General features: G+C 42.4%; 1 long non-coding RNA gene across 1 annotated transcript; it reads left to right on the top strand.

Annotated features, from left to right (window-relative positions):
• The first annotated feature begins 4,038 nt into the window (after nucleotides 1-4,038).
• On the top strand, nucleotides 4,039-4,683 carry LOC308570940. Its single transcript, XR_014001250.1, has 3 exons — nucleotides 4,039-4,116; nucleotides 4,392-4,518; nucleotides 4,613-4,683. It is a non-coding gene; the product is annotated as an uncharacterized lncRNA (long non-coding RNA).
• Nucleotides 4,684-25,553: the final 20,870 nt, after the last annotated feature.

Raw genomic sequence — 25,553 nt, 5'->3', positions numbered from 1 at the left:
TGCTGCTATAATTTGCTCATCCCATCTCAGCTATGATTTAGCCACTACTGGTGTAAGTCCTGCACTCAAAAGGCCTTCCAGAGGCAGGGTGGGACAGAAGCAGGGCGTAAGCTGGATCCTAAACCTGTTCAGTTTGCTCACATGAACTGGCAACTCAATAGGTAACACTAATTAGTGTCTATATTCCTTCTGCCAGGCTTAGGTAAATAAATCAGAAGAAATATACAGCGGTACCTTGGTTTAAAACCATAATCCGTTCCGGAGGTTTGTTTGTAAACTAAAATAGGTTGTAACCCAAGGTGTGCTTTCACCAAGGGGCCTTCCCAAAAAAATTGTTCGTAATTCCCCCCCCCCAAAAAAAGGGTTGTAATCTAAAAAAAAATGTTACAAACCAGGACACACACTTCCGGGTTTGACTTGTTTATAATCCAAAACAAATGCAAACCAAGACGTATGCAAACCAAGGTACCATTGTACTGGAAAATGCATATTTTTTCTCAATTTTTTCAAAAATTAACTGTCATTCTTTTGGAACCCACAAAGTTCGTAAATAAATATTTTGTTATAAAGACACATTCTCATAGCAAAATGGGCACAAATATAATTATATTATATTATATTATATTTATTTTATTATATTATATTATATTATATTATATTATATTATATTATATTATATTATATTATATTATATTATATTATATTATATTATATTATATTATATTATATTATATATTATATTATATATTATATTATATTATATTATATTATATTATATTATATTATATTATATTATATTATATTATATTATATTATATTATATTATATTATATTATATTATTTATTTATTATATTATTGCTGCAATACAGATATGTTTTCTTTTAGCTCACCTACGGTTCATTTTCCGCAGAAGAGATTCAAGCATTGCAGAGGTTTTCCTTTTACAGCATGGTCCCAAATGAAAGCCATCAATATATTGGCATTATCCGTTTACTTCAGTATTTCGGATGGACATGGGTTGGGCTGTTTGTTGTGGATGATAACACGGGAGAACATTTCTTGAAGACCCTGGAGCCACTGTTTTCCAAGCATGGAATCTGTTCAGCTTTCACAAAAAGAATCCCAGAGCAAGTTTCCATGGAAAATCTAGATGAAATAACTAGTTTAATGGAAAGAATTTTTGTAGCTCTCACAGATAACAAGGCCAGAACACTTATCAGCTATGGAGAATCTTTGACAATTGCCTGGCTGAGAATGGTTAATATTTTTAATGATCTTGGACATAACAAAAGTGCTCCATTTGGAAAGGTATGGGTTATGACATCCCAGATAGATTTCACATCTACTGGCCCTCAGAGAAACTGGGATTTCCAGCTTTTCCAAGGTTCACTTTCCTTCACAATTCAGTCAAGAGAGCTTCTGGGTTTTTCAGAATTTCTCCAGAGCATCAAGCCTTCCAGGACCCAAGCAGATGGTTTTCTCAAGGGCTTCTGGGAGCAAGCATTTGACTGTATATTTCCAGATCCAGAGATGCCGATGATGGATGATGGCAGCTGTACTGGAGAGGAGAGGCTAGAAAGTCTCCCTGCTGGTCTTTTTGAAATGCACATGACAGGCCATAGCTACAGTGTCTATAATGCTGTCTATGCTTTGGCTCATGCTCTGCATACCTTCTACTCATCCCAATCCAAGCACAGACCAAGGGTGGATGGTAGCAATTTTGAACATCAGTCTCTGCAGCCTTGGCAGGTAATGTGTTCATAAAGAAATCATTCTTTTCTTTGCATAAGTAGACCTTATGGATGCAAAATACAACATTTTTAAAATCCCTTAGCATATGCTTTACATGGCATGTACACATCTAGATACAACAAAGAACTATGTCTTTGGAGAAACTTGATGACCTTCAGTCACTGCATCCATAGCAGAATTTCTCTACATAAATGGCAGCCTTTCAATTCACAGATTTATTATTATTTTAAAAATGAGATTACACTCAGCATCCGCGAATAACAGGTGAAAAAGTGTTAGAAATTGTAATCACTGAAGCATATGCATGGGTTTACATCTCATTCTATACTGGGACCATATAATGAAGTTCATTCTTTTTTTTTTTTAATCATATTTATTAAAATTTCCAATATTGACAGAATAGAAAAAATAGAAAAGATAAAGAAAAGAAAGAAAAAGAAAGACCAATTTTAAACCCTGATTTTCATAACCTTCTTTCTGGGACTCCCTCCTTCCCCTCCCGACTGTATTCCCCTTTCCCTAAGTTGGTTCCACAAGTTCTCATTCCCAATTTAAACCTAATATGTTGTGCCTATTAGCCAATTTAAATTACAATCTTAACATCACTCCTCATCTTTAACAAAATAGAAAAAAGATTTCCCCCCCAAGATCTACCCCGTTTCCTTCCACGAATTCCCCCTTTTTTTCAAAACATGTTAAATCACAATACCAAAGTTATATAGAAAGATAAAAGATAAAAGATAGAAGAAGATTCAAAAAGTTGGTTACATAGCCTTTGGATTCTAGAATTCCCCCTCCCTTCCCCGGTTTAGATTCCCCATGTCCATCAGTCTGTATGTTGTCGGCCTGGAGGTCTCAAGTCCACAGCCAAATTTTCCTCAAACCATCTTGCCGGTTTTCTTTAAATTTGCTTGTTTTGATGCTGTTTAACTTCAAAAATCCAGTCTAATAGAGGCCTTTAATTTCCTTTGGTCATAGTTGCTCCTCCCATTGTTCTTTCCGTGGCGTAGTTGGTCCTTTGCTCTTTTATTTCTTACTTTCTCAGGTTTCTATCTTGTTCAGCTGCAAAACCATTCTTATTCCGAAATCTAGTATCTCTACAGAGGTTTGTTATTCAGGAACAAAAACTTACGTCCAGTTCCTACCTTGCTTCAATAGAAAAATTCTATTGTGTTGTCACCTCTGTAGACAAAACAATATTTCAGTTTAGCTGCTTTCCCAGGAGATAAGTCCTGTACCCATCCCGGAGTAGTTTTCCACATACGCCACTTGTAATGTCCCAAAGCCCCTCTAGGGGGGTTGCAGTAACTTTGTATCCTCTATTCCAAAAGTCAAGTTGTTGTTTCTTTTTCCCCCCGACATTTTGTATCCATATTTATGTCCAATTGTAACAAAATTTACCAGCAAAATACTTATAACAAAGTCCTCTTTATGTTCTCAAGATTTGACAGCTACTTTGACAGCTGTCAAATTCTCCATCTCTCTCCGCCAGGTTCTCCGAATCGCCCCGGTTCCCAGGGGGGGTTGCCTTTTCCCTCTCACCCTCGACTTTTCTCCTCCAGCACAATTCTTGTAGTATCCCATCGTGGAATTGATATTTTTTGTCAGCAATAAGCTTCTGAATCGATCTTGGTTTCTCAGTCCTTGTTTTAGCATGTTTACAATCAGGGAGGGGACTGACTTCCTTTTTAGATCCCCCCTGCTCGTGCCGAATCTGAAAAAAAAATTCCTTTTTTTTCTCCTTTTATACCCGGTTACCCAATTACTCACGGGTTGTTGTTAAATAGCCGAATTTTCAATAGAAGAAGCCAGCGCTCTCCGACGAATGGCATGCGGCTGCGCTCGGCAGGGGAAGCGATAGACTCACAGCACCACGCCGCTCCCCGGCACCCGATCCGTAGCCTTTAAAAAGGCTCCTTCACGAGTCGGGAGGGCGCTAACGGTACCAGCCGAGTCCCCATGTCCACGGGCTCCGTGCCCGTGGTTTTTAAGGGTCCCCGCGTCGCCGGCGCGGTAGGACCCAGCCCCTGCCGAGCAGACTCCCTCCGGAGCTCGGAGGGAGTCCGCCATTCGGCGATGGCGCCAACCCGGAAGTCTCTAATGAAGTTCATTCTTAAAACTTTTCTCTCTCTTCAAACTAGGTTGACTTATTTCTGCAAAATGTTGCATTTAACAACTCTGCTGGACTGATGGTGTCCTTTAATGATAAAAGAGAATTGAGCGGTGGATATGACATTATGAACCTGGTCACATTCCGCAACAACTCTTTCCAGAGAGTGAAAGTTGGGAGAGTGGACCCCAGTGAAGAAGAAGACTTCAGCATTAATGAAGATCTAATTGTCTGGCATAAAACATTTAATCAGGTAGAGATGATAGGGATTTCTTAGCAGACTTTCTGTTGGGCAAACAGGCACTGAGGATGTCCGAAATTACTATACCTACCTAACGTAGCCTTGCAAATAACCCCACATATGTAGGGTTTGTAGGCTGCAAAACAGAGGAATAAATAGCTATATTTGTGAATGTCTAATACTTGTGGAACCTTGCTAAAATATCCTGTAGCTCTGGAGATGACGTGCATAAATTTCTCCACCGATCTCTCACCCCAAATCTCAAACCCTCCCATGTTTGTGCATAGGTGCTTCCACTTTCTGTGTGTAATGAACACTGCCACACTGGTCATCATAAGAAGAAGAAGGAGGAGAAAAAGTTCTGCTGCTATGATTGTGCTCCATGTCCAGAAGGGAAGATTTCAGACCAGAAAGGTAGGTTCCTAAAATTTTGTCAACATACATGATTAACTCAATATGATGTGGCGAATGAATTGCCACTAAAAGGTCTCTTCTATTTATATTTCAGATACAGAAGACTGTTTCCAGTGCTCAGCAGACCAATATTCAAACAGAAACAGAGATGCTTGCATCCCCAAAATTAGAAACTGACCTGCTTTCTCCGACAACCAATGTTTGTCATAATTTTCTCATTGGCTGTTTCTTGCATCCTGGCCAAAACCATCACTGTGGTTACAGCTTTCATGGCCACCAGACCAGGGTCCAGCCTGAGGAAGTGGGTGGGGAAAAGACTAGCCATCTTCATTGTTTTAACTTGCTCCCTTGTTCAAGCAAGCATTTGTACTATGTGGCTGGCAACCTCAGCTCCCTTCCCCGATTTGGACTTTCATTCAGTAAGTGAAGAAATTATTGTGCAATGTAATGAAGGGTCAGTCACCATGTTCTACTGTGTCTTGGCCTACATGGGCCTCTTGGCCATCACCAGCTTTGTTGTAGCATTCTTAGCCCGCAAGTTACCGGACAGCTTCAATGAAGCCAAGTTCATTACATTCAGCATGTTAGCATTTTGTAGTGTTTGGGCCTCTTTTGTTCCTACTTACTTGAGCACAAGAGGAAAGGACATGGTGGCCGTGGAAGTCTTCTCTATCTTGGCCTCCAGTGCTGGGCTACTGGGCTGCATCTTTTGCCCCAAATGCTACATCATTGTGTTGAGACCTGAGCTGAATAGCAGGGAGCAGCTAATAAAAAGAAAACATTAAAGGATTTGTCCCTTTGGTTACACTGACGCATGTGTTAGGCAAGCATTTTAGGTATAGATCAGTCCAGTCCCCCCCCCCATTATTTCATTAATTTATTTCATAAAAATGTAGGGAATCTCAAACTGGTCTACACAATGTTGGATAAATCAACCTCTTATTACCAACATTCTAGTCATCATCCTACTCACAAAGTGGCCAACCAGATGTCTATGGGAAGTCCAGATATTTGGGGGAGAGATACATTCATATAACATTAGTTGTAGATATTTAGTTATATATGCCTTCTATAGGAAGGACAGTAAAGGATGCCACTCTGTATGTCAAAGTGAACATTGAGTCCAGCAAGCTAGAAATCCAAAAAGGGGAAACATTATGTGTGGTGATTCTGGACCTCTAATGTAATTTAGTTTTGGGGATGTGCTATTGTGCACCTTATAACAATGCTCAGGAAAATCTTGAGATGTAGAAATCAAAGAAGCATTCAAAAGTGAAAATCTTGTTGTTATACTGACATGTTTGTTAGGCAAGTATTTTAGGTGCAGGTCAATTTGGTTTTTAATTATTTTAGTAATTTATTTCATAAAATATATACAACACTTGATTGTGGAAAGTTTCAAATTGCTGTACACAATGTGGGACAAATCAGCCTCTGTGACAAACAGCATAGCCAGATCAGAGTCTGGAGATGCAGTTCCTCAGAATCCCACCAGAGTTTTGGGTCCTCTCTCTGGTTGACTGCTAGAAGATATTCAGCTGCACTTTGAGAGGGAGAGTTTTGGAGGTGAGAGGTTAGATAGAGATAGTGTTTGGAGAGGCTTGGTTTCAGATGGGAGATGGGGATTAGAATAGAATTTACCTAATGGAAAATTGATTCTGATATGAGCTGAGCAGTTCCTCTGAAGTGACTATCTATAGCAACAGGCAGGAGCCTTGCAGCTTGACTTGAGCAAGCAATATTTGTGTTTCTGTACAAATAATTTAATAAACATTTTGGTGATTATAGACTGTTCTGCCTTCTTTCTTTTAGCTAATGTTTTGTGCCACTGGGGAAGTGGTAATTCTGTATTGATTTGTTTTGGATGTTTGGATGTTTGAATGTGATGCCAATAAAAGGTTTGATGATGATGATGAATAAACATTTAACATTCTGGAACCTGAATAACACAGCTTATCTTTTTTTGCTGCTGTATGGAAAAACATATGAATCCAATCTAAATAAGGATCTTTACACAATGGCAATAGTGTAATCTGGCACAGGAGTAAGTAGATTCAGGACCCGAAATGTGATTTAGTACCGAGGATGTGCTATTGTGCACCTTATAACAATGCTCAGGAAAATCTTGAGAGGCAGAAATCAAAGAAGCATTCAAAAGTGAAAATCTTGTTGTGATTGGTGACTTCATCTATCCTTGCATAGTCTGGCTAGGTGACTGTTTCAGTCAGAACCATTTTAAATTTCTTGATACCCTAAATGAAGTTACCCTAAATCAGTTGGTCACAGAACGGACCACATGGACAGTGACTCTGGACTTCATATTTTGTGATGTTTGGAACCTGTTGAGAGTTGTAGTTCCCTTTAGCTGGTTTGAAGCAGTGACCATAGCGTTATTCAACTTAAAAGAAGTATAAATGGCCAATTGCCAAGAAAGTCCAGTATGGTCACATGCTACTCCCAAAGAGAAAACTCCCCAATAAAAGAGAATAGTAAAAAGGAAGTTGGTAAGCAAAGTTAATGGAATAAAGTCACTCCAAAGTGCTTAGGAATTGTCTAAAAACACATTATTAGACTATATACTTCTGCTCTGTAAAGGTGGTACCAGGGTCCAAGGGGGTATTGATGTGGTTACTGATTATAGTCAAATAAGATATTAGAGGCAAGAAAGCTTTCTTCAAAATCCATTTGTTGCTACAAAGGAAGATATTGGGCAGATGTCTGCCCCTGAACTAACTTCTGTTGGTACCGGGTCTGCAGAATTGATGCAAACTTTGATGAGAGATGAAGTTCTATACCTAAGAAACAAAATATAAGCTGATACATTGATAAATCCTGGTGGATGTGATCTTGCATCCAAGGCTTAAAGGTAAAAGTAAAGGGACCCCTGACCGTTAGGTCCAGTCGCGGACAACTCTGGGGTTGCAGCGCTAATCTCGCTTTACTGGGCGAGGGACCTGGCATACAGCTTCCGGTCATGTGGCCAGCATGACTAAGCTGCTTCTGGCGAACCAGAGCAGCGCATGGAAATGCCATTTACCTTCCTGCTGGAGCGGTACCTATTTATCTACTTGCACTTCGTGCTTTCAAACTGCTAGGTTGGCAGGAGCAGGGGCCGAGCAATGGGAGCTCACCCCGTCGCAGGGATTCGAACCGCAGACCTTCCGATCAGCAAGCCCTGGGCTCTGTGGTTTAACCCACAGCGCCACCCATGTCCAAGCTTGAGGGACTGCTATTAGTGACTTCCCTGGAGACCTCAAGGTATAAGGGCAGGGATATCAGGAATTTAGACTGGGCAATATCTGGTTTTCAACATGATAATATATCACCAGTTAAACAGTGTGAAATACCAATATACCATAATGTCTAAAATAAGGATGGAGCTCTGTAGAGGCAAACAGGTTAATGTCCTGGCAACAGAGGGTCAAGAGCAATTCTCTACATGATTAAACCCCACTCTACTAAATTAATTTCTCCTTTCCTCAGGGGAAAGCCATATTGAATTTAGTAGGGCTTTCTTGTGAGCAGACTCACATTTGCGTGCACTGCTTACTGAAAAATGCCCTCCACATCATTCTCACCTCACAACTAACCAAACACCCATTTCAGCATAAGGCAGCTCCTTAAATCCCCCCCCATTTCCCCCTATTGTGACACAAACGCCCCCCTCCGCCATTCCACCATTCTCTCCCTTTTTATCAGTCTATCAAAGTGATAATCTCCTTTAAATAACAACAGCAGCAGCAGGAGCAACAATCTTCCTTTTTAATATAAAGGGAAGCTATTTGGGGGAAACCAACAACTTAACCATCACCTGAAAATAATCAAAAACATTCCCCCCCTTTTTTTTTTGCTGGTGTTGGTGGATGAGAGGGAAGAAAAATGAAAAATGAAGAAGTATAGGGTGTACTCCTGGTGGAGTGTAGGGTCAGGTTTAAGGTGCTGGTTTTGACCTTTAACAAAAGCAACAACAACAGCAACAACAACAACAACAACAACAACAATCTTCCTTTTTAATATAGAGGGAAGCTATTTGGGGGAAACCAACAACTTAACCATCACCCGAAAATAATAAAAAACATTCCCCCTTTTTCTTTTTTGCTGGTGTTGGTGGATGAGAGGGAAGAAAAATGAAAAATGAAGAAGTATAGGGTGTACTCCTGGTGGAGTATAGGGTCAGGTTTAAGGTGCTGGTTTTGACCTTTAAAGCCCTATGTGGCCTAGGACCCTCGTACTTATGGGACCGCCTCTCCTGGTATGTCCCACAGAGGACCCTAAGTTCCATGAATAATAATAGCTTAAAGGTCCGGGGCCCTAAGGAAGCCATACTATCCTCCACCAGGGCCAGGGCTTTTTCAGTGATGGCTCCGACCTGGTGGAACACTCTGTCCCACGAGACTAGGGCCCTGCAGGATTTGATCACCTTCTGCAGGGCCTGTAAGACAGAGCTATTCCTCCTGGCCTTCAATTTGAATTAGCCTGATCCTCTATTCCCTTTCCCCTTTCCTCTTCTATGAAGAAACCCTTTCTGGGACCCCACATTTAAATTCTTCCCTGGTCTCCTTGCTGGCCCTGATAGGACCAACTTGACCAGTTAGCCCTGGTGATCATTTGATGTCTATTGACTGGTTGTTGTTTTTTCCCTCCCCACCCCCCAATGACCCCTGAATTTTTGAATTTTATTGATACTGCATTTTATGTTGTATTTTATGCTGTTTTTAAGTCACATTTTAATCAATGTTTTATATTTGCTGTTAGCTGCCCTGAGCCCGGTTTTTAAACCAAGAAGGGTGGGGTATTATTATTATTAGAAAAGGAAATAATGAATTATGGGATTAGGGAATAAATATATGAGAAAGCCTAATCCCATATAAAGATGGGTGATATATCAATACATCATCCAAAACTGGTTTGAAGCCCACCTTGTCACAACTGTTTCATAAAATTTGACTTGACAGTATATCATGAATCACAATGTATGGGTGTGCTATGCAAAAGATCATGATGTGGGAAAAGCCGTGAAGCCAGTCAATGCTTTTCTCGTAGCATTACCACCATTGTGGTAATTCAGAAAGAGCTGTAGCTCAGTGGTATAACATCTGCTTTGCACACAGACAGTCCTAAGTTGAATTCCTGGCATCTCCAGATAGACCTGAAAATGTCCGCTGTCTTAAGCTCAGGAGAACCTCTTCAGGTCTATGCAGACATTACTGAGCTATTAGGTAGAAGTTAGACACACCTGCTACTAATAGTCTGATTCAGGGCTAGAACTCAGAGCAGGTGATTATATCTCCCTATAATTACCCATACCATAATAATCAGTTTAGTGGACTGCTTTCCAGAAGGCACCAGAAATAGGATCAGTAACCAATTCAGAGTGTTTATAAAACCTTCATTTTGTGGCATTTAGAGCCGGAATGAGGGACAGGGCTTTGTCACATTGAATTGTGAAAGTTCTTCCACTTTCCACGATACAAGACTCCTGGCTTCAAATCCATGTATGCTTCCTGTCCTCCATGCTTCTCTTTGCAGTGTATAGTGACAGAGTCCTTTGCTGTCAATTGTCAGTTTCTTTTAAAACTGAGATAGGTGCCAGTGGCGAGGCTTTAGGTGGACACAGGAGATTCTGCTCAAGGGAAAGACATTTATGCAGAGATGGTGAAGTGCCTGTTGATGTTGTTGTTGTTGCTGCTGCCTCTGACAGGGTGCAAAATACATTCTGCGACGTGCCCTGCAATGGACTCCCTCCCTGTTCCCCATGAGTGGTATGAGCCTGGGAACCACCTCATTGGTGGGATTGCCTCTCAGATCCTTTACATTTCCCCCAAATTTTCCTTCCAGGTATATCCTTCTCAGGAGCTGGGCACTGATCTTCCAATGTAAGAAACTCTTCCATTTCCACATTGGATAACATTTGAGTTGGGAAGCCCAGGGATTATAAAATATAAGACATAGTATTTCTTTTTTTAAAAAAAAATACATATGGGATGTATCTAACATAGCAGGTTTCTTTAACTTTTTCTGGGCAACAAAATTGGTAGGCAAGTGTTCCATGCTAGAGGTTTGGGTAATTGGGGAATAAAGAAAGCAAGAACGATCCCTTGAGCCAGTAGTAACCCCACATAACTTTTGGAAGAATTTCCCCTCCCTAATAAAAAAAATGCTTTAAAATCCCTCCCAATTTAAGCTGTCAATTATCAACCAGCCTTAAAAGAATTCGTCACTACTTTATAATAAAGCACTGGATTTGCATGGATAAGACCTTAGCTTCAGGGGCAGAAAACTAGTAAAAGACTTAATAGACAAACTGTGTTGAAGGGACAAATATACCACATATTTTCCTATCTGTTTGTGGTCCTCCCTCTCTGTCTCTGATCAGCTTTGAAATTATTGACTATAGTTCTTTTTCACTGCCATTGTGATTGTTCCCCCCCACTCGCTCCATCTATTCAAAAACACCAAAAGACTATCATACTATATTTAAATAGGAGCATTTCAAATTCAGATTGGGTTTATGCAGTCTTGGAAGTCATAGCATTCCTGAGTTCTGAAAACTCCATTTTACACAGTCCAGAACTCGTTTCTGAAAGGACGTATAACTCCTTGCAGCATGGTGACAAAGTTCTACCAACACATCCTAGCTTTGGCATTTGCCATCAGTGAAATCAATGAGAATCCCAAGATTTTGCCCAATGTCACACTTGGGTTCCACATCTATGACAGCTACTACCAGGAGAAGATGTTCTATCGTACTATGCTAGACTTGCTCTTCAAATCACACCGGTTTGTCCCCAACTATACATGTGGCACCCAGAAGAACCTAGTAGCCATTATTGGTGCACTTGGCTCTGATATCTCTTTCCACATGGCAGACATCTTAGTCCTCTACAAGATCCCACAGGTAATTGGGGTGGACTGGTGGTCTAATCTTACATGTAATTCATGTTTTCTAATTCTGGGGGTGATGCTGGGGCTATGAAAGTCACAGAGGAAAGACTGGCTGTAATATATATATATATATATATATATATATATATATATATATATATATATATACAATATTTAAAGAACTTCACCAAATGGGGAATGGCTTTTCAAAACTAGTAAAAAGGGGGGGGGGACAGAGTAAGGGGAGTCTAGCACATTTCCCCCCCCCCTTTATCATGAGTACTGTATATAGATTAAGGTTACCAGATTTTTTTTTCAATGAATCCGGGAACACAATCAATCAATCAATCAATCAATCAATCAATCAATACTACACGTTCGGGACGTTGATGCTGCAGTGATGGCGGTGGCAGAGGGGTGACCACCGCCTTGACCTCAGCTGCCATGTTTCCCCTTCCTCCAAGGCTTCTATCTCCTTTTCCATGAGCCTGGGCAGCCCTTGAGTTGTTGGTTCTTTGGTGGTGGTGGGGAAGCGGTGCGCGGTGGCTCAGGCATGGAAGGTGGAGAAGGAGGGCCAAGAGCAGCAGCCGCGGTGAGCCTCGGGCAGCGTGATGCCTCCCTTCCCATCGCAGCAGCCCCAATCCCATTCCTACTTGTGTGCAAGCAGGAAGGGGCAGGGATCCCTCAGCTGGGGCGGGAAGCTTCTCGTTGCCTAACTGAGAGATCCTTGCCCCCTCCTGCTTGCACGCAAGCTCTGATAGGCAGCGTGAAGCCTCCCTTCCCAGCTGAGAGATCCCCGCCCTGCTCCTGTTGCAAGCAAGTAGGAGTTGGGAGGCTGCTCCGATAGGCAGCATGAAGCCTCCCTTCACAGCTTAGTTGCTGGGCTCAGGGAGGGTGGAGGCAGCCTGGAAGCTGCATCTTAGAGCCCCTGCAACACCATCATATGGGGACTTCTGAGCAGCACCTGAAGCCAGCCAGAGCCAACTGCTCTGGGCTGCTGAGACTGCCGCCGCTGTGTTTCCTGGGGACATTAGATGAAATCCGGGGACATTCTGGGGATGGAATTTGTCCGGGGACTTATTCGCAAATCCAGGGACTGTCACCGGGAAACGGGGACATCTGATAACCCTAGTATAGATTACATTATGTTACCACATTTCTTCCAAGTGCAATATCCAAATGAGCCATTGAAGTTAACACTGTTGTATTTAAGCAAAGGTAGAAATTAAAATAAGAATTTTACCTCCACATATGCGGTATACAATCACATAAGAATGCACTCAGGTATTCCTAATATCCAAGCTCTATACAAGCAATCTTTAGTTTTATTTTGGTCTTTCAGCTTGCGTATGGATCATTTGCCCTGGAAGAGGGTCATACAAAACATGCCTCTTCCTTTTACCGCATGGTGCCCAGTGAATCCCAGCAGTAAATGGGGATTATCCATTTGCTTCAGCATTTTGGATGGACATGGATTGGGCTCTTTGCTGTGGATGATGACAGTGGAGACCATTTTTTGCAGGCTTTAGAGCCCCTGCTTTCCCAGAATAGAATCTGTCCAGCTTTCATACAAAGAATCCCAAACCAAGGCAATTTCCTTTCTTTTGATGAATTGATTGATATGGGGTGGAGTATTAACACACCTTTCATGGAGAGCAAAGCCAGAGCGTTTGTCACTTATGGTGAAACTATGACCATAATGTGGTTGACTACCATAGTAGCTCTGTTCTTTCGTGAATATAATGAAGACACATCTGTTGGGAAAGTGTGGATTATGACAGCTCAGATAGATTTTTCTGTAACATCCATGATAAGGACATGGAATTTTCAACTATTCCATGGAGCCATATCTTTCGCAATTCACTCAAATGAACCTAATGGGTTCCAAACATATATCCAGAACAAAAAACCCAACTCTGCAGATGAAGACGGATTTTTCAAGGTTTTCTGGGAGCAGGCGTTTGAATGTTCTTTTTCAAATTCCATGTTGTCGGAGATACTGAATGCAACATGTACTGGAATTGAGAAACTGGAGAGCCTTCCCAGGTCTGTGTTTGAAATGGGCATGACTGGCCACAGTTACAGTGTCTATAATGCTGTCTATGCTATAGCACATGCTTTGCACGCCATGTACTCCTCTTGGGTCAAGTACAGAGCAGTGAAGGTATTTGAAAGGTTTGACCTTCACAGTGTTCAACCTTGGCAGGTAATGTCTTCCAAATGAAATGGTTTTATTCTGGTAAAGTAGAAAGTGAAAGAGCACCTATCACTCACACCCATGTAAAATGATTTACTTATTATGATCATTGTCAGTTGCTGCCCAAGCTACCTGATAATGATGTTCTTCAGCCTTGGGTTCTCAGATATTGTGGGTGATAGTTTTTGGACAGTTCTTGACTCAGAAAAGATTCAGCATATTCAATCTTATCCTTTCCTAAACTAACACCAATTTCAAACACCTCGTAATCAGATGATAGGTGCTGAAATTGGTTTTTAATCACAATACTGATGACTTTTCCCAGAATTGTCAGGTAGATGACACTTTATGGTTCCTCACATGTCCATTTCAGTATGCCTCTGAATGCCAGGCACTGGGAATCATTAATGGGGAGAACGCCTTTGCATTCAGGACTTGATTGTGAACTTCTCAAAGGTACTGTGTTGGCCAATGTGATACTGGGATATAGGCCATTATTATGTTTTCATAGCATTAATTGTGCGGAACAGCAGTCTCTCAGCATCACCTTCTGAGATCAACCCTCCTGAAGCAACTAAAGCTACTGAGAAATAATGCTGATCTTCCCTATCCTGACTAAATGCTATGCAGAAAGAGAATCTCATGTCTTCTAATTTTGGGAGGTGTTGGGGGAGGGAGCATTCCAATTTCATAAAAGCCTTAACAATTTTTAAAAATTGCATTTATATTCCACATTTTTTATCCAAGAAGCTCAAGGTAGCATACATAGTTCTCCTCAGTTCAGTCCCACAATGACCCTATAAGGCAAGTGAAGCTGAGAGGTTGTGACTGGCCCAAGGTCACTAAGCAAGCTTCATAGCCAAGTTGTGATTTTAACCTTCATCTCCCAGATCCAAGTTCAACCACTACACAATAATAAAACTACAGTGGTACCTTGGGTTATATACGCTTCAGGTTACGGACGCTTCGGGTTACAGACTCTGCTAACCCAGAAATAGTACCTTGGGTTAAGAACTTTGCTTCAGGACGAGAACAGAAATCATGCTCCAGCGGTGCGGCGGCAGCGAGAGGCCCAATTAGCTAAAGTGGTGCTTTAGGTTAAGAACAGTTTCAGGTTAAGAACGGACCTCCAGAACAAATTAAGTACATAGCCAGAGGTACCACTGTATTTGGAAGTGTTATAGTGAATAATCTAGATATCTGTATTTGATTGTATTTGAGTCATTTGCTATGGCTTGTGGCTGACACCAATAAAGATTTTATCTTATCCAGGTCTTATCCATGTTCATAAAACTTCACAAAAAGATTTCATCATGCTTCTCCTTCATTTTTTTGTTCCCCCAGCTTCACTCCTTTCTTCAAAGAATTTCTTTTAACAACTCAGCTGGAGAAAAAATGTTTTTTGATGACCATGGGGAATTGATAGCCAGATTTGATATCATGAACATGGACCTATTCCCAAACAATTCCTTTATTAAAATGAAAGTTGGAATGATGGATCCGAGTGCTGGGGAAGGGAAACAATTCACCATTAATGACAATATCATTGTGTGGCACAGGAGCTTTAAGCAGGTGTGGATTCTTAGATACTCTGGGCAACAGCTCCATTATCTGGATAGGTGGTTTAGGGTATGTGATTGGAAGTCTAAATGATCCAGGAGTACACCCCACAAGCTATTAACAGCTCTGTCCAGGGGAGAGCAACTCAGTCCAGAACTGGCTATTTTCATATCCACTGGACTTGAGAAACTGTACACATAACACCTCTCTCTTTTCAGGATTCCGTTATATAGATGGCTGAGATAAACAGAATGTTCAGATGAATTGTGGAAGAGAGTGATGTGGCTGTAGTCATGACATTTTTCAAGAAGACAGCTGGACGAAAAACCTTATAGAATTGTGAAGCAAAATGTCTTTGATTGAGTAAAGGAACAGTTTAGGATCACTGCTGCTGTTTTGCAGAGATAGCAAAAGTCCCACACCCTAAATTTTGTAAGACACCAGTCCACCCCAGAATTTCTCTCAACAATTTTGTAGCTTGAGAGTGGACGTGTGAAGGTGGGCTCTCAATGCCCCATCATTATGTGTCATGTTCTGTATTTAGGCATGCCTGTTGTTATGCTTTTTCCTTTGTGTGACAGTAAATCAATACGCCACCCCACAATTTATCCACCCCTAAACTCCCTTCATTGCTCTGCATAGGTAACACCTATTTCTGTATGTGGAGATTCTTGCAGCCCTGGTTATCAGAAGAAAAAGAAAGAAGGTGAGAAATTTTGCTGCTATGATTGTGCTCCATGCCCAGAAGGGAAGATCTCTGACCAAATGGGTAAGTGATAAATAATAATAATAATAATAATAATAATAATAATAATAATAATAATAATAATAATAATAATTTTTTATTTATACCCCGCCCTCCCCAGCCAAGGCCGGGCTCAGAGCGGCTTACAAGCAATAATAAAAACAAGATGAGTGATTACAACTTAAAAACAAAAATAAAATACAACATTAAAATAATGGAACATTAAAATATTAAAATGGAGCCTCATTGCAGGAGAAGGAAAAGAAAAAAGAAAAAGGGGGCGGAGGGAATCAAATTGGCTCCAATCCAAAGGCCAGGCGGAACAACTCTGTCTTACAGGCCCTGCGGAAAGAGATCAGATCCTGCAGGGCCCTGGTCTCATGAGACAGAGCGTTCCACCAAGTTGGGGCCAGTGCTGAAAAGGCCCTGGCTCTGGTTGAAGCCAATCTAACTTCCTTAGGGCCTGGGACCACTAGGGTGTTGTTATTTATGGACCTTGAGGCTCTCCGTGGGGCATACCAGGCGAGGCGGTCCCGTAGGTACGAGGGTCCTAGGCCGTGAAGGGCTTTAAAGGTCAAAAGCAGCACCTTAAATCTGACCCTGTACTCCACCGGGAGCCAGTGCAGCTTGAAAAGCACTGGATGAATATGCTCCCATGGCAGAGACCCTGTGAGGAGCCTCGCTGCAGCATTCTGTACCCGCTGGAGTTTCTGGGACAGCTTCAAGGGCAGCCCCGCGTAGAGCGAGTTACAGTAGTCAAGCCTGGAGATGACTGTCGCATGGATCACTGTGGCCAGGTCGGGGCGGGAAAGGTAAGGGACCAACTGCTTGATGCGGCGAAGGTGGAAAAATGTCGCCTTGGCTGTTGCTGTGACTTGCGCCTCCATGGAAAGGGAGGCGTCAAGGATTACACCCAAACTCTTAACGGAAGGTAATGGCACTAATTGGGCCCCCGCAAGAGAAGGGAGTTGGTCCCTCATCCCCATGCTATCCCGACCTAGCCATAGGACCTCTGTCTTTGAAGGATTTAGTTTCAATCGGCTCCCACGAAACCATCCAGCCACAGCTTCCAAGCATCTGGTCAGTGTGTAAGGGGCCGAGTTGGTGTGGCCATCCATCAGTAGATAGAGCTGAGTGTCATCAGCATATTGATGACAGCCCAGCCCAAAGCTCCGGATAATCTGAGCAAGGGGGCGCATAAAGATGTTAAAAAGCATTGGGGAGAGAATTGCGCCCTGCGGCACTCCACACACCAAGTTGTTATACTCTGGTGGATTAAACAGAACATGGGATTGTGAGGTTCAAATTTTGCCCAAATTTTGTAAGCAATTTTGCAAATACTCGGGAAGAAAGGGTCACTTAAACTTTGGGCACACAAGCAATTTTACAACAGAATTGGCCTCTGCCTGTTCAAACAAAATGAGGCCTTGTGTCTCTGTTAAGCTGAATTAGAAATGACAGCCCCTTAAAGTAGCTGATGTGAGACAGAAAGCAACCCACCGTGGAACACTTTTGGATCCAGAATACAGTGGTGCCTCGCAAGACGAAATTAATTCGTTCCGCAAGTCTCTTCGTCTTGCGGTTTTTTCGTCTTGCGATGCACGGTTTCCCATAGGAATGCATTGAAAATCAATTAATGCGTTCCTAGGGAAACCGCCTTCTTCTGAAGGCTGGGGGGGGGGACAAGGGCTTTTCTTCCCACCCCCAGCATTTTAAAAAACCCCGGGACAGTGGAGGACTTCTCCGCTGTCCAGGCGATCTTAAAATGCTGGCGGGCGGCATTTTAAAATCGCCCCGGACAGCGGAGGACTTCTCCGCTGTCCGGGGCAATTTAAAAGCCCCTGGGAAGGCAGGCAGGGGGGACAAAGACTTTTGCCCCCCGCCAGCCTTCAGAAGAGGTCCTGGACCTCTTCTGAACGCGGGCGGGGGGCAAAAGTCTTTGCTCCCCCCCGCCTGCCTTCAAAAGGTGTCCCCGCGGCGGCGGGAGGTGTCCCCTGCCCCCCGCCCGGCTTCGGAGCAACGGGAGAAGCGATCTCCCCGCAGCCCCTTGCTGCAAAAGATGTCCGGGGGAAGCGGGGAAGAAGCGCTTCGCTTCCCGCTGCCCCCGGACCTCTTCTGAAGCAAGGGGCTGCAGGGAGATCGCTATCTCCCCCCAGCCCCTTGCTGCAAAAGACGTCCGGGGGAAGCGGGGAAGAAGCGCTTCTTCCCCGCTTCCCCCGGACCTCTTCTGAAGCAAGGGGCTGCAGGGAGATCGCTATCTCCCCCCAGCCCCTTGCTTCAGAAGAGGTCCGGGGGCAGCGGGAAGCGAAGCGCTTCGCTTCCCCGCTTCCCCCGGACGTCTTTTGCAGCAAGGGGCTGGGGGGAGATAGCGATCTCCCTGCAGCCCCTTGCTTCAGAAGAGGTCCGGGGGCAGCGGGAAGCGAAGCGCTTCTTCCCCGCTTCCCCCGGACGTCTTTTGCAGCAAGGGGCTGCAGGGAGATCGCTATCTCCCCGCAGCCCCTTGCTTCAAAAGAGAAGACCCGCTGTCCCCGGGGCAAGCTTCATTTTGCGAAGCAAGCCCATAGGGAAATTCGTCTTGCGAGGCAACTCGAAAACGAAAAAAACCTTTCGTTTTGCGAGTTTTTCGTCTCGCGAGGCGTTCGTCTTGCGGGGTACCACTGTATGTTCAGTGGTGGGTTGAGTTTTGCCCTCTCCCAGCCATTGTTTTGGCAGGGGCAGACTGGGATGCCAACAGGATGTTATGGGCTCAGGAGACCGTAGGTATACCGTATTTTTCGCCCTATAGGATTCCCTTTTTCCCCTCCAAAAATGAAGGGGAAATGTGTGTGCGTCTTATGGGGCGAATGCAGGTTTTCGCTGAAGCCTGGAGAGCAAGAGGGGTCGGTGCACACCGACCCCTCTTGCTCTCCAGGCTTCAGGAGAGCCCCATCGCCAGCCCCGCAAACTCGGAAGACAGTGGGAGAGGCGCAGCGTGCCTTTCCCACTGTCCCCCAACTTGGCTAGAAGGTTGGCGGGGGGGGATAAACCTGCTCCTCCCCGTTGCCAGCCCTGCAAACTCGGGGGACAGCGGGAGAGGCGCAGCGCGCCTTTCCCACTGTCCCCTGACTTGGCGAGAAGGCTGGCGGAGGGCTTTCCCCTCCTCCAGCCCCGCAAGCTCCCAGAGCGATGCCAAAGCTACACGCATCTTTGGCATCACTCTGGGTCCTGTTCTGGGGGCTGGGGGAGGGGGAAGCTCCGCTTTCCCCGCCCCCAGCCCCACAAGCTCCCAGAGTGATGCCAAAGCCCGAGCTTCCCCAGCCCCGCGCCTGGGGGGGGGAATAATATTTTTTCCTTTATTCCCCCCCCCAAAAAAAATCTAGGTGCGTCCTATGGGCCGGTGCGTCCTATAGGGCGAAAAATACATTATTTGGCCTTGGCTCATACATAAAACAGATCACAGATCTGCAAATTGCATAAGATTTGTGTAAGTACAATGAATTCTTAAGTAGGGCCTAGACTTTAGCTCCTGCATAGTAGGAGACAGGCTAAGCCTCTTTGCGGGTTTTTTCTTCTTCTAATTTTGCTTTTGCTGTGTGAGGCCAGAGGATTTCTTAATATCCACTATAGCTATTGTATAGCTGTATTTGGAAAAAAAAGAAAAGAAAAGAAAGATTTATAGTGAGTAACCTGATTTCAGACAAATTCACCAAAGGAAATATGCATCCTTGTTGCTAGGAAAAAGAGAAGGGCAAAAATGAGACAGAAGCTGAAAAAGTGCACTAAAGGGCATGGAATACAGTAGTATTGTTTCTGGAGAGGCCAACATGGATTTCTGTTGCTTAGGTGTTTTTCTTTTTGAAGTCAATTGTCAATCACAGATCTGACTCTTTGGCTAAACCAACCACTAAAACAATGGAGTATACAGTCCTGGAATCAGAAACAATTTGCATATAAATTGGCACAGGGGTGATGAATCATCTTTCCTTTTTCAGACATGGATGAATGCTTTAAATGCCCAGATGATCAATATCCTAAACAGAGTAGAGATAGATGCATCTCCAAGCTTATGACATTTCTTTCTTTTGAAGAATCTTTGGGGATCAGCCTTAGTTCGGTTTCTGTTTCTCTTTCACTCATCACCACTTTTGTGCTAAGACTTTTCATCAAGCACAGAGATACCCCCATAGTCAAAGCCAACAATCGGGACATCAGCTACATTCTCCTTGTCTCCCTCCTCCTCTGCTTCCTCTGTTCTTTGCTGTTTCTTGGAAGACCTACGAAGGTGACCTGCATTCTCCGTCAAACTACTTTTGGTATTGTCTTCTCTGTGGCTGTTTCTTGTGTGTTGGCTAAAACCATCACTGTGGTTGTTGCTTTTATGGCCACCAAACCAGGGTCTAGCATGAGGAAGTGGGTGGGCAAAAGACTGGCCAACTCCATTGTGCTTTCAAGCTCTCTTATTCAAGCAGGCATTTGTGTGGTGTGGCTGGCAATCTCTCCCCCATTCCCAGATTTCAACATGCACTCACAGGCTGTGGAGATCATAGCTGAATGCAACGAAGGTTCTGTCCTCATGTTTTATCTTGTCCTGGGCTACATGGGCCTTCTAGCCATCATCAGCTTCAATGTGGCTTTCCTGGCCAGGAAGTTGCCGGACACTTTCAATGAGGCCAAATTTATCACCTTCAGCATGTTGATGTTTTCTAGTGTTTGGATGTCCTTTGTCCCTACCTACCTGAGCACCAAGGGGAAATATATGGTAGCTGTAGAGATCTTCTCCATCTTAGCCTCTGGTGCTGGGCTATTGGGTTGTATCTTTGTCCCTAAATGCTACATTATTCTGCTGAAGCCCAAGCTGAACATCAAAGAGCAACTAGCAAAGAGATATAATTAAGGAATGTAATTTCTTTTTCCTCAGTGTTCGAAACTGAGATATGAATGCTAGGAGCTAAATGGCACCTTAAACCTAGGTTATGGGTTCAGAAACACAATGTCTAGGCACACTTTTTATAAGAATACAAAGCTGAAAATGAATGAACTGTAGCTAAAATATTATGTTCATTTTTCACATTGTCTAGTTTTTTCCCTGCCCAACCCCCTAATATTCTTAAGATGGTCTCTTCTCCAGTCTTCGGAGAGTAGCTGGAAGTGGGGAGGCAGTAAAAAGCCCTCCTTTCCTCCCAATCTGCAATTTTTTATCTAAAATCTTAGGCACAGTACTGTGCCCAAAGCTCACAAACTGCTTGTGCTAGTGAAATTCCCTGTCACAAAATGCAATTAGAACAATGGGAGTTTCGAACACTGATACTACTGTAATGCTAATCTGATATTAAATTTGCATTTCTTCTGAGGTGTTGTGGCAACGAAAGCTGTGGACATACCCTATCAGTTAGTTCAGCTGATTCATTTCATTTGTCACATATCTGAACAAATTTAAGAAATAAAATATCATTTATCAATGAAGGCTAAGACCTGTTTCTGTTCGTTTTTTTGGTATTGCAATCAGATTTAAAAAACAAAGGACACAGGGATATAAATTATCATGTTACAACAATGTAAAATACAATATTAACGACAGTTTGAACACTTGTAAATTAAAAAGTGCACATATTAGTCATAATGGCTGTATTTTACCACTGTCACGTGCTTCTCAGTATCAAGTGCTGGGAATCATAAGAGACTGCTGCATTAGGTCAATGACCCATCTTCACCAGCATCCCGTTCTTACTGTGGCCAAGCAGATGCCTTTGGGAATCCAGCAAGCAAGATTTGTCCACAAGTGATCTCCCTGCTCCTGAGATTTCCAGCAGCTGGTACTCAGATTCATTGCTGCCCATAGTCATCATGGCTAATAGTCATCAATAGCCTTTTCCTAATCACAAGTGGAGAGAATGCAGGCTTCCACTGAAAGAATCAAAATGCTAAACCAGATGGGACTTGGGCCTGATTCATCAAGGGTCTTCAATGCCTTCATTGAAATGAAATGCTTTCATTGCAGAGTGTCATGTGAACTTGAGAATTTGGAGTGGGGTGGTGGTGGTTAAGTATGACACCAATTGTGTCATTCTTTGTATGAGTCCAAATATGCCTCCCATTAGTTTTGTATCTCCCAGGGTGGGGGGTGAGGGGAGGAATGTCACCCCTCCTGCCAATGGTCTCATTAAGAGCCAAATCTCTTCAAGGGTATTTTTCTCTCTTCTATATTTAAAAAAATTTGTAATTAAGGCAGCAAACTACAGCTCCAACAGGATTCCAGGAGACATGAGGCAAACAAGGTTTTAAATTCAGGTAGGTAGGTGTGTTGGTCTGACACAGTTGAATTAAATTTAAAAATTGTCCAGTGGCACCTTAGAGACCAACTAAGTTTGTTCTGGTTTTTAAAATCTCCCTCTTCTGCTTTTTGGAGCTGGGATTCAGGGAAACAGGCAGTTTGCTCCCTGTCATTCTTCATTGTGTGTTTCTGGCTTCAAAAACAGTGTGTGTTTGTTGTCATTCAAGTTTGGGGTGTGCACATCAATACGTGTCAAACTTGCATTTCTTTAGCACATTTTTCTGTTAATCTGTGGGAAAAAATCCTAAACCTTTAACAGTCTCAATATGAACATTTCTAAGTACACTTTATAAAATTTAATCATGTTGGTGCTGTTTTTCGAGCTGAAAGCTTTTACTACAAAAATCAGAAATGTGCAAAATCCAAAGTATAATTCTATGTTCCTATCTTATTTGCGTATCAGTTAAGGAAGTATGAAATACATTCGTTCACTTGAAAAAGCAAATTCACTGAAACTCTCCTTCATTCCTGGATTCAAGGCATGGTTCATTTCTGAGTGAAATTGCTGCCATTGCCCTCTTCCCCAAAAGATATGTCTCCTGCTTGGAAGCAGCTAAGGACCAGGCACCTACTAATAATTTACTATATCGTTAACTTACAACACATCTATTCAGAATTCTCAGTTTTAAACCGGGTTTAGTCTCAAGTAAGTGAGTAGAGAATGACAGCCTTGGCTTTGCTGTAGAATGGAGTTTCCCAAACTTGGGTCTCCAGCTCCACCAGTGATTAAGGATGATGGAATTGTAGACTAAGAACAGCTGGAGGATACTGTACCTAGAACAGCCATTTTACAAATGTGCCCACAGCACTAGCTAAAAATGTGAAATATGTCTAGCAATCCAAAAATGTTGTTGACCAGCATCTGGGCAGATTTCTGAATTGGCTGCCTTTGAAGGCTGCTCAAAAACTTCATCTGTGAAACAAGCTGAGATTTGCAGCTGAGATTGGGAGATTGGCACTCATTTCATTGATATTACACAAGTTGCACTGGTTGCCAGTGCTTTTTGGGATGCTGCTGTTGACTTTACATTTTGTTGCACATTGTGGAGAAGCTCTCTCAAGAAATAAGGTATAAATTTGTTAAATAAAAATAGATTGATAAGTGTGCTTCAATTTTCTGAACATTAGACATCATTTCAGAATTTACTGATTACATCTCCAGGCAATAAGATAGCTCCACTGTAGATGCATTTTCCAGATGGGATCTGCTCACCATGGAAATCTGGAACAAATCTTCCATTTCTAATTACTTTAGGGAGCAGAAGAGATGTGTGGTCAAATCTCAAAAGAAAGGTCTTCATATCTTTTACCAAAAGTGTCACATGTATGAAGAAGTAATTATCTTCCCCTACAATTATCTAAATCACAATAACGTGTTCACTTGGCCAAATTTCTAAAAGCTTTCCAGAAGGCACTGGAAAACAAGAAGGAAGCTTGGAAATAGTTACAAATAACCCCCTCTGTCAGGTATAGTTGGGAGTGCAGGCATAAAGTGGTTGGCAGGTCTTAGTAACAACAAGCCTCCCGTTTTTCATCATATTAGCCACTACTCACATTGAAGTGTTGTCAACCTAAGTAAGCATTCAATAAAAGTAAGTGTGATGCGCGTCTCTGTAACAAGTGTAATGTCAGGTAATATTCAGTGCAGTCAAAGTCATAGAGTTGATGTGTATGAGCACCTTGAGAGACACTTTCCTTCCATCACGGTGAGGCTCATGCGCATTGCAAGTGAAACTCAAACATATGTACTTTTTTGAACACTTTGCTTCAATATGGTATGTCTCAGGAAGTGATCCACATAAAAATTATTCCAAAATCTCGTTCCCAAAACTCCTATCATATTTCTGGGTAGGTGCTTCCCCTTTCTGTGTGTAATGAATATTGCCATCCTGGTCATCAGGAAAAAAAGAAAAGAAAGAGAAAAGTTTTGCTGCTATGATTGCGCCCCATTCGCTGAAGGGAGATTTCAGACCAGACTGGTAGGTATTGTCCTCATTATAAAATGTTGGCATCATATGTGGATTCAATATGATGTTTGAGATGAACAAGAACTGAACTGGTGTTTTTTTAAAAAAATATTTCTCAGACATGAATGACTGTTTCAAATGCCCAGAAGATCAATATCCAAGCATAAACAGAGATGATTGTATCCCAAAACATATGAACTTTCTGTCATATGAAGAACCTTTGGGGATCACTTTAGCATCAGTTGCTGGGGGGGTTTCCCTCATCACAGTCTGGGTGTTAGGGATTTTTATTAAATACAAAGACACCCCCATTGTGAAGGCCAACAACCAAGCTCTCACATACACTCTCCTAATCTCCCTCCTTCTCTGCTTCCTCTCTTCTTTCTTATTCCTTGGTAAACCTTGTGTAGTGTAGTGATGCCAACAACCAACTTTTTAATAAATAAGGTATACTATTCATTGTAACAAATGGTAGATATCAACGGAAGTCTCATAAAGTTCAACAAAAAAAGTAGATGACCCAGTGGATCAGTTCATTCTCTAATCAGCCCATGCATAAGGTCCATACATGTGTAAGTTTCAGTGTCTATTCCACCTGTCTATTCATAGAGTCCAATAACCCACATGAAAGGTTGTTACAGTTCCACAGAATCCTTTCACAGAGTCTAAGACAAGGATTTCCAGAATATTAGCCTTGTTTTGGCATCCTAGGCTTCATCAGTAGTACAGGCTCTAGGTAATACAAATAAATACAATATCGTCATCTCACACATTTTTATAGCAAAAATGATATAAAAAACCATAAACAACTGTACATACCATATGTAATACTACAGGACAGTGGATCTTATAGCATAGTAGTAGCTGCAGTAAGCAGCAAATGTTACAAAGCAGGATTATATGGACAAGCACAATATTGGTTTGAGTAACAGGTGTTGGCAAGCCACAGATACACAATTTCTCTCTTAAATTGACCCATATGGCACAACAAAGGTAAAACAAACTTAATCCATGCTCAGATGTTATATATTTAAACAAACTCATACATAAAATAATAGCAATCCATAGAAACAAAATGTGTTTTTCAAAGTAATCTACTCGGCCCACAGAAGTAAAACAAACTTAGCCCATGCTCAGGTGTTCTACATATAAACATTAGTACACATTCACAAAAAGCAAGTATAATCAATTTCAGTATTCAGACCTGAGGGATGTGAAGAATTCAATAAGAAAATGAACCTAGTATCTTTCTGCATGAGGATTTTTTTAGCTCATTCTACAGGACCTAGATATGTCCAAATTACAAAAAATGTCAAATCCTCATCAGAATGAGATGCTTCAATAAAATGTTGTACTAAAGGAGCATCTGTT

This window comes from Podarcis bocagei (assembly GCF_964188305.1).
Source record: "Podarcis bocagei genome assembly, chromosome: 13".
In the NCBI taxonomy this organism is placed as follows: Eukaryota; Metazoa; Chordata; class Lepidosauria; order Squamata; family Lacertidae; genus Podarcis; species Podarcis bocagei.
The sequence above is the reverse complement of the archived record's forward strand: the minus strand, read 5'-3'. Positions and strand labels throughout refer to the sequence as shown.